This window comes from Pleurodeles waltl, chromosome 11, assembly GCF_031143425.1.
Source record: "Pleurodeles waltl isolate 20211129_DDA chromosome 11, aPleWal1.hap1.20221129, whole genome shotgun sequence".
Taxonomy (NCBI): Eukaryota; Metazoa; Chordata; class Amphibia; order Caudata; family Salamandridae; genus Pleurodeles; species Pleurodeles waltl.
Window position 1 is genome coordinate 49029620 of NC_090450.1, and position 10278 is coordinate 49039897.

Consider the following 10278-nt stretch of genomic DNA (forward strand, 5'->3'; position numbering starts at 1 on the left):
TAAGTCTCAGAGGCCCCACAGGAGAGAGGAAAGGGATTATGGGGTGTTTTTTTCAAGAGTAATTAAAGTTGATAATGATGTACAAACAATTGCCACATATATAAAACAGATGTTCACCTAATTGACCTAAGATTGGAATTGTCAATGCATTTGAATCTGCTAATTTAAATTAATGCTCAATAAAATGTTTCTTTACAGAAAATGATGACAAGGTGGTGAGCACCACTGTGTTTTTAGGTTTACATTCAAGCATCATTTACTTTTTTCATGCCCTTTATAGATTCTTTATATTAACAGAAATGGTACCAGGTATGTTGGCAGCATGAGGCAAACTGCCATTGAATACTCTGAATGACAAGTGTGCATGTGCCCAGCGTGGGTGCCCACTTTGAACCCCCCACAAGGCCTTTTTCATCACTTGACCCAATCTATTAGCAATTTATTTTCAGTGTTTGAACTTCAGGATCTGGATTAAGAAAGAGGACATAATCATTTTGAACAAGAGATTCTTCTCCATCTTGGTCACACTAGGAAAAGTATATATTAGATCGAAAGTTTTCAAATTCTTTAGGTTCAGTAAGGGTCATTTTTAGACGGGTGATTTCTTTAATCTTGCTCAGAGACTTTCAGATAGCTATGCCCGTTTTAAATAGGGTTTCATTATCATTTGTAGGAGTAAAAGAAAGAATGACTCAAAAATACTCTTGGTCAATAAGCCCTAGTTAGATCCATATTATCCCTGGATTTTCTGAGATTTTAAGTTTCTATAAAAGAGGCATTGATAAATGATGTCACAATAGGTCTCATTAAGTAACCAGACGTCATCAAACAAAAGCATATTCTGGAATACCTATTGTTGGTGTCTTTTAGAGATACAGCTCTCGGCAAACAGAGCTGTTTTTTTTATCTCCACACTGGGTGGCCCTTTAACAAATCATTGATTATGAAGGAGATGCTATCCAGGTAAACTGGGGTGTTATTTTCAGGCGGGTGTATTGCCCCATTCGAGCAACCATGAGCTTCTGAAAAAGTGTTTGAATATACAACATTCATCAGAAGACAGCAGAGGAGGATGAGTGACTTTGCTTAAAAGATATGTGGTGAGAGAAGGATGATGCTGAAACGGGGCGTGGCTACCAGCGGCAGTACAAGAGGAACGCACCGTTGTCTATTAACATGAAACACACATCAGTGGGAGTGGGAAGCGCTGGCGGGGATACTGGCACCTTGTTAGAGGGCAATACAGCAAGGTCTGAGGATGAGCAGGAAGTGAGACCTTCTCTCAAAGCTAAAATGAAGGGATATGGTTATGAAGAGAGGAAGAGAATAAACAGGACTTTATAGCTGTGAATGAAAGAATGGGAAGGGAGTGTGAGAATGAAGACAGGAGACAGAGAGGTCTACTGTTTCCTCCTCAGGACAGATGTTGAAAGAGTGAGGTAGACCTGCATCAAACTGCATTCAGATGGGAGGACATGGAAGATCTATTAAGCTGTGTTTCGGCTTTCTTGGCCATGGGAAATGAAAATGTTTCTGGGAAAATGTTGAAAAGTGGCCCACATTTGCTTACCATTAATTAGTTGTTCATAGCCTAATTTCTTAAGCATGTAGGCATTATTAAAACAATTTGTAATATTAAAATCGTTAAATACCTGCAGAGTTCAACTGAATGCAATGCTCATTTGCATAGCACGTACCAGCTTTATTTTTATTTAATAAATAATTCCAGTACTATAGGTTTATTAGATTACTCCATGATTTATGGGGTGCAATGTTCCAATCCTGTAGCCTTGCATGTTCGGGGCACTGTAGCCTTGGGCCCCATGCTGGACCGTACTACCAGAATTTACTAATTTGCAAACATAAGCCTAGGGTGGGAGCACTGTACCCTGCCTGACATGGACTCACATCTAGCAAACCTAAGAAAACACACACACATCAACCGGGAGCCAGTCAGGACAATGTAAATAGATCTTGTTCTGAAACACTGAACATTATAATCATACGCTTCCATTCAGTAGGGCCTTATTACAGTTAGGGTCCTTTCCTCATTAGGGCCATACAGTGCAACCTCCCTCCCAGAATTAAAATGTATGTTTGAATGAGTTACTGTCACTTATATTGCAAGTAGTGCAAACAAACATTAGCATAACCAACAGTTCTGGGTTTAATGGGTATACTCATGCATCATTAGCATATTACAGTGAGACGCATGGGAGGGAACCAGAAGGAGCGGGCAGTGGTGGCAACAGATGCAACGTGTTCTCTTAGGCGGGTCAGTGCAAGCTCTCGAGTAGAGGTGTAAGTAGGCACTCAAAGAACGAGTACTATTATCTAGGCGATAAACACAACAGTTGTCTGGGCCAAACTTTTATTGACAAAATCTCAACCCAATGGCTAAAAGAGAACGGGGGAAGAATTCCATGATTGAAAGGGCAGCCTGAAGCCTAATCTATGTATATTATGTCTGCTATACAGCTCTGCTGTCAAAACCCAGACTGAACAAGCTATCCCACCTTCGCATGTTTACCACTTTGTTCATCACACTGTCGGTGGTCCACTACAAACTAGGATACATTAGCATCTTTCAAGAGAAAATGACAGGATGGTGGTATCTTTGTTGATCATTCTGATTTGAGATTTCAACCCCTGAGTGAACATACCACACAGTAAGCAAACTTCAAGAATAGTTGAAAAAACTGACTGTGGCTCAAGTCTGTGAGTTCAAATGACATCAGAGTCAAATCAATTTTAAATCTCACTGTCGATTGACTGCAATTGCCCCATCTGCTTCTCTTGTCCAAAACAGACGTTGTAGTGTGTGGATAACACATGGATACTTAAGAGAGAGAAACATCAGCACATACAGGGACTCCTTGAAAATGCATTGGTGTCTGCCACCCGTGGAGGTAGGGTCAAACCATATACTCTATTCCTTATAGCCAATGTTACAGGCCCTATAATATGGTAGCCTAGGTGTTAATGATAAAAAATGAAACTCATATCATGGTGACTTTTTTTTTTCTTTAACCAGGAGCTAGCCAGTCTCGAAAGAGAGGGTCATACCTTCCAAAGCAGATGAAAAAACAGCACATTTGGCTTAAAGATTACGACACAAAAGTCATAGTGGTGGGTATGACTAATGCATGTGGAAAGCAAAGTGGGACTTACTATTGCAAAGGAACTGACCGGACTGCTAAGCTAAAAAAACATTTGTTTATGGACCCTTTTTTGAAAATTAAACCATCTAGATGTTGCTAGGAATATTTTACCACTTCTGTTCCAAGGAGTGTGGACCTTTTAACCTTCTATGAGGCTAGAATCAAACATCTGGTGACCCACACAGGGCTTCACATAAGAAATTTGCAATCAAGCAACACCTTACTGAAGAGGCCCAATCAGGCTGAAGCCACTCCTAGGTTGCTTGTTTATTGGCTCAGAGTGGCACTGGCTTGGAAGTTCAGGATGGATTGTTTCTATTGGAGCAGGACCAAGGCTGAGCTGCACATGGCGTGGAGTACTGGGAAAAAGAACGCCGGGCTGGAATATTACCCAGAGTGATTGCCAGTGGTTAGACCTATTACAAGTACTCCACCCAACAACTTTTGTGTGTTTGATGTAACGTTCCAAGGGGCCAATGGCATGCTGTTCCCTTTCCAGCCACAATATTACTACACAATGCAGACACAAGGCTCCTCTGACAAGGAGATGGTTATACCCCTCCCTCCATCTGGGATCATAGCGCAGGCAGTCCATGGAGCACAGTCAATGAAATGTCATGCCCATAATCTGACACATATCTACACAACACGTAGGACTATGGGGGTCATTCTGACCGCCAGTGCCAACGACCGTGGAAGCACCGCCAACAGGCTGGCGGTGCTTCCTGGCCAATTCTGACCGCGGCGGTAAAGCCGCGGTCAGAAAAGGGAAACCGGCGGTTTCACGCCGGTTTTCCCCTGGCCATAGGAATCCTCCATGGCGGCGCTGCAAGCAGCGCCGCCATGGGGATTCCGATCCCCTTCCCGCCATCCTGTTCCTGGCGGTTCTTACCGCCAGGAACAGGATGGCGGGAACGGGTCTAGTGGGGCCCCTGGGGGCCCCTGCACTGCCCATGCCACTGGCATGGGCAGTGCAGGGGCCCCCTAACAGGGCCCCATAAAGATTTTCAGTGTTTGCTTTGCAGACACTGAAAAACGCAACGGGTGCCACTGCACCCGTCGCACCCCTTCAACTCCTCCGGCTCCATTCGGATCCGGCTTCATTGTTGAAGGGGCTTTCCCGCTGGGCCAGCGGGCGGCCTTCTGGCGGTCGCCCGCCGGCCCAGCGGGAAAGTCAAAATGACCGCCGCGGTCATTTGACCGCGGTACGGTCTTCTGGCGGTTCCTGCCAGGCGGGCGGCTTCTGCCGCCCGCCGGGTCGGAATGACCCCCTATGTGTACAGATCTGCACAGTACAACAACTATAATAACTTGCTTATATAAGATCTTTAAAATCTCACTTGGTATCACAAATTCTACCTGTTTAATGATGCTGTAAATAAAAGATACATTGGAATAGGTTGGGAAATGTGAACATCTGGATGCTGTCTACGCCTTTGGGAAAATGCTTCATTAATATAAGGAAAACTCTAATATTCCAATTTTAAATTGCTACAACTTGTGAAAACAAATACATAATTAAATAAATAATCGATGTTAAGTATTTCCTAATTCAGTGGCTAAATGATGAATGTTTAAGTCGGCTCTGCGAAAATCAAACCTGCGACAGTAGGGCACAGACAAACCTCAGCAGCAAACTTTCAATCTGCTGAGCTTTCCTGTAGGATTTGCTTCTGCCACAGCGTTGGTTCTTGTGGCACTGAGAATAAAGGCGCACCTGTCACCGAACTCAGAGCAACTCTTTAATGACGTCAGAAGGATGTGTGGCGGAGTGAGACTGGTGCTATGGTGACCTGCCAGGTTCAGGTTACACATCTCTGCATTGGGGGTGTAGTCTTGTAGTCGCTCTTATTTGTAAGACCGCTCCAAAGGTGTAAACACAGCAAGCTTCCTATTGTAGCCTATCATCTTTGTGAGGTCGATAAAAGGAGTACCACTGATTTGGAGAATAATAAAATCTGTTCATACAATGCAAGAGATAAGTGTTCTCATTGCCGGAGCATTGTGATATATAATGAATGAATGAATGAATGAATGAAAGAATGACAAGCCTACAGTGCTCAAAAAAGGGATCATAGCACTAAGAATGGTTGTGTGTGTAAAAAAGATTTTTTTTAAACAATTTATGCGTACAGAAAATTAATCAATAAACAAGTGGCTTATAATTGTGAGAACGTAAGAAACAGCTAAATAAAACAATTTCATTGGTCGAACCATTTTACCGAAAGCGGGGCGAAGAGGCAAAGTCTGTATCTTCACGGCGCTGCAAGAATTCCTAGCACCTCGATGCTGTGTGTGAAACGTCAAATTACATTAACATCTCCGAGACGATCCGGGAACCTGGGAGGCGAAATATATCTGACCCCTCTACGGAGCTCGCCATGCGTGTAATGACACGAACTGGGACCCTGGAAGGCATCATGAGTCTGTGTTCACCTTTCAACCTCTCGGTGATTATTTCGAGCGGGTTTCGAGCTGTTACCCACCGCTCCGTATAGCTTTCCACATCATCTCACATGTATCCCCTGGTAGCAGGGGGGGCTTTGTTTAGGGGCTGCTGAGCTGGTGATGCTGCTAGGAAGCGCGCAGTGCAGCAGCACCAGCAGGAACCTGTAAACACATCCGGCTGCGCCCAGACCGCGAGTCCGCTTCAGCACCCTGGACAGCGCCTCGCTGGCGCACTGTCCCCCAGGCGCTCTGTCATGGCCGCCGCACCTCAGCGCCGTCTCTACAGGCAGTGAACTTTCACTGAAAGTGATTAATCTCCTCTTCTGAGGAAAGAAGAGCCCCGGCGGGCGGCGCGACCCGGGCACCGTCACTGATCCTTAATCTGATAATGACCTTCCAGCCTCCGAGAACAGAAGGGCTTTAAAGTGGGAGGCGATAGTCACCTGCCAGGTGACCCTGCCACGTCAGGGCTCTCACGCCTCGGCACCTGTAATTCTGCTGGTGCGATTTAGTCCGATTACACTTTCAACAGTTTAGATGTATTATTTTAAACCCTTATCTATCGACCTGTCTGTCTGCATGTATGCCAGTTTGTCTATGTGCCTAACACTCGATCTACCTGCCTGTCTGTGTGTCTATTAATAAATCTCTTGTTTGTCTACCAATGTATTTATCTTGCTAACCTGTTTTTTTGTCCAGGGAAGATCTGACAGGGACAAAGATTTGGCAGGGAGACAGACAGGTAAGCTAGATAGACAGATAGATAGATAGATAGATAGATAGATAGATAGATAGATAGATAGATAGATAGATAGATAGATAGATAGATAGATAGATAGATAGATAGATAGATAGAAAGATAGAAAGATAGATAGATTTGTATGGTATATTAATTGAGGTGAAGAAATTATGTGCATTCACGTCTGCTGCTTATCTGTATATTTTTCTACTTGTGGATGGATATATATATGGAAGCGTGGACCCTCTTTTCCACAAACTACACTTCATAAAACACTATTCATTGCTTACAGCAGGTACTTAATGTTTTTCAAGATTAAATGTGTTCCACAATTGTGCTGCTTTTTTACCTCTTTGTACATTTCTGTGTTCAGTTTTGAAGAAAATATAAAATGAACATAAAAATAAATAAAGTAAAATATAAATATATTTATAAAAATACACAAAAATAGGCTTCAAGTACAGCAACACTTAAAAGTCTGACTTTATACACTACAAATTATATCTCGATATATTAGCTTCTGTATAAATGTATACCTTTTCTATGTAGTTATGCATCTATATATATTTATTACTTCACTCCTATTGTAGTAGCAAAAAAACTTTGACTGTCTCCAATGCACTACTCTAGGTCTCATCCCAATCTTCTGTTCATATATCCTCTACCTCCAATTTCTGACTCATCACAATCCTCATTCTATAACTTCTTCTAGACTCTTCCCTCCTCTAGCTGTTCTTGGCTCACTCAAACCTCATTTTGGTACTAAGATGTCCCCAATAACCCTTTCTAGATTCGCCCCTCATGCATTCCTCCTTTGACCTATCCCAAACCTCATTTTACTACTATGATCACCCTAATCCCTTCTAGACTCTTCCCTTCCCCAGCTCTCCTTTGACTCATCCCAAACCTCATCTTGCTGCTAGGATCTCCCAAATTACATTTTCTAGACTCTTCCTACCTCTATCCCTCCATTATCCTATTCAATCCAATTAACAGACTCGCTTGTCCACGGTTCGAATCAACAACTCCTATTTCCAAATACTAATCCACCACTAATCATTTTTGGGTTCCAAAGTTGCGTGCTACTTGCCAAAAAGTGCTTGGACACCTCATCAGAGGGAGTAAGCCCTATATAAATGCTATTTCAATTAGAATTTTAAGTCAATTTCTCCACAAAGCGCCTAATTTCTTAATCTCGTACGCATTATTAAAACCATTTGTAAAATTAGAATAGTTATCTTAAATACCTGGACGGTTCAACTGCATGCAAAGCTCATTTGTATAGCAAGTGTCGAATTTACAATCACTACAATATACCAATACAATCATTCAAGCTAATTTAAAAACGAATGTTATTTTCCTAGATGTGAAATTTGCGCAGTGAAACGTTAATAGGAGTTGGGAGCATTCCGTGCTCTGGGAAGCAGGATGTGGTACTTATTTAGCTTTTAATTTAATTTGCTATTCATCTCCTCTGTTCGAAAATGGCACACAGAATCAATATCAACGGCCATTTATCATCTTCAGCCTGTGAGAACACTGTAAATCATAAAAGCAGAGCAGAGCAGCTATGCTGCATACACAAACCTTGTGCTCTACACATATAAAATGCCTACACACTCAGGTGTATTCTTTAAACACAACCCTTGGAACAAAACCCACAAGACTTTGCGTGCATGCACCTTGTTCGTTTGGTTGCCATGTGGTGCGAACTCAATCTCATATGAAACAAACCTGTGTCTTCTCCACAGGGGACAGACAGCAAAAGACTCGCCAACATGGAGGTGGATGGGGTGTATGAGTGTGTGGATGGGTGGATGGATGTGTGGGCGAAACAATATGATATTTATTTACCTAGCCCATTCTACCGTAGATTCATAACCTCACAATGCTGCGAATAAAATGAAATGGTACTCAATCGACTGGCCACAGAAGAATGAAAGGCTGCGCCAGCCTTCTTGGGAGACGAACCTGTGGTCAACAACTGCAGAGAAATATTATCAGCTAGGGTTTAACCCACTGAGCTACCTTGTATATCAACAGACAGACATGGAAACCTCGTGAATAGCAGAAAGACAGCTATGCAGACAGGAAGTCGAGAAGACACACACACACACACAGAAAGCATCCCTAGCCCTGCAGCCACAGAGACATCACACAGATCCACGGCTCTTCTGAGTAGAAGGATGGATGCAGTCTGCTATACATACACTATGCGTCTCCTGGTACGAAGTAAATACATTCTATGACAACGTTTTCCCAATTCCCATCCTTAAAAGATGTAGACGAAAACCACGTGAGCGTTTTGGGGTGTTCAGCCAGAGGTACATGCATCCTAAAGGCAACCCGTTGTGAATACAGCTTGTTGTCATTGAAATCCACAGACAGACAATCTAGGCTACAAACGCGAAGAAAGTTTTCTTAAACCATAACATTTCCGGCGTTTTCACAGTACGACATTTTATTATCGGCTGGCGAGATAAGGGGAGACCGCTGCCTGCACTTCTTGAGATAGGCGGAAACACCCCGCTTTGCCTCATGGATCAGCTAGGGCTAGAACGCATTCACTGGGCGTTCAGTTCACAGCGCTGACCCCGGCCCTCTTGACTTTCCAGGGGATACCGTACCGCTCGCGTGTCTCCGCTCATCCACATTTGCACTCTGAGGTGAGTTTAGGTTACAGCCCCTGCAGGAACTCCCCAGAGATAAGTGTCGGAGAAAAACTGCACCTCACACCACCACCAGCTGGTAAAGCCAGAACAAACCCATCCGCCAAGGGCAGCAATAGAAAGGGGTATTATTACAAAGTAAATAGGCGGCGATGCCCCATAACTGCACCACTGCCCGATGACAGCAGTTGTCATCCCAGGTCCCCTGATGTGAATCATGCACAGGTAGCGCCCACCAGGGGGGCAGCGACAGACACTCACCGAGGGCTGGAGGTCAGCAGTATTCCCCGGTGTTCCCAGCCCGCTGCATCGCTCCTGCCGGCTGCGAGGTAGGCTGGAGGCTGCCTTTACAGGTTTCTACATTATTCACACCGTCCTCCTGACACTCCCGCCCCATCCCCCGGCCGCGTCACGTGACGCCAGCCACATGTATTATTCAGGCGCATCCTGGACCAGACGCCCCGGTGAGCCGCGGGTGACGTCACCGCAGGGCGGCATCATGGCGGGCGCACTGCGCAGGGCGCGGCGGGGACCACCTCTCCGAGGCTGCCAGCACGCACATCCCCGGAGGGCAACCCCGCCGGGGATAGCGCTACAAACCCGGCACCTCGAAGTCAGCAGCACGAGGGAAGTCATCAGCAAATAGCTGGTGAGAAAACCTTCCGTGAGACGACAGAAATGAGCCCCCCCCCACACAGTCTATCCATCAATTAAGGACAAGGTAACACAAGAGGTGCACTTAGATGTCTATTGGCCGGGGCGTGCTTCTTTACCAGGTGAAATGCAGACGAATAAAATAAAAAAAACAAGTGAAAGGTTAGCAGGCTGGAAAACAGTAAACAAGCGCAGGACAAAGCTGAGCTGCCTTGAAACCGACCCACACAGTCGCAGAAACCTTTAACCATGTGTAGAGCATGGCTGTCCAGGGTAGATCCACATTACATGTTTGGGATATCCACTTAAGATACATTTGCATGCTATTAACCTAAATTCCACTCATTTACTTAGCAGTTTGTATGGAAGTCTGGCATGGCCCAGAGCCTCCAAGACCCAGTTTGGATACCCTTGAACTGTTATGACTGGGGGAAGGTGTGAACTGCTAAGGCAGTGGTTCCCAACTTTTTGACTTCTATGGCCCCCACTTTATCATTACTGGAGCCCCAGGACCCCCACTGAATCTTTATTGGAATCTGGGGACTCCCCACTTAGTCATTTCTTAAAGCTGCGGACCTGATCTGTTAATATTATTTACTTTTCTAAG

General features: G+C 44.5%; 1 protein-coding gene across 2 annotated transcripts in view; it reads right to left on the bottom strand.

The window, feature by feature from the left end:
- The window catches only part of SLC7A14 (solute carrier family 7 member 14), a 251765-nt gene extending 242262 nt beyond the window's left edge, over positions 1-9503 (bottom strand). The window contains exon 1 of one of the 2 annotated variants that reach the window (XM_069213022.1): positions 9279-9503. The gene's annotated coding sequence lies outside the window, so the exon portion shown is untranslated. The remainder of the gene's footprint in view (positions 1-9278) is intronic. The other variant, XM_069213023.1, reaches the window with a different exon arrangement.
- Positions 9504-10278: the final 775 nt, after the last annotated feature.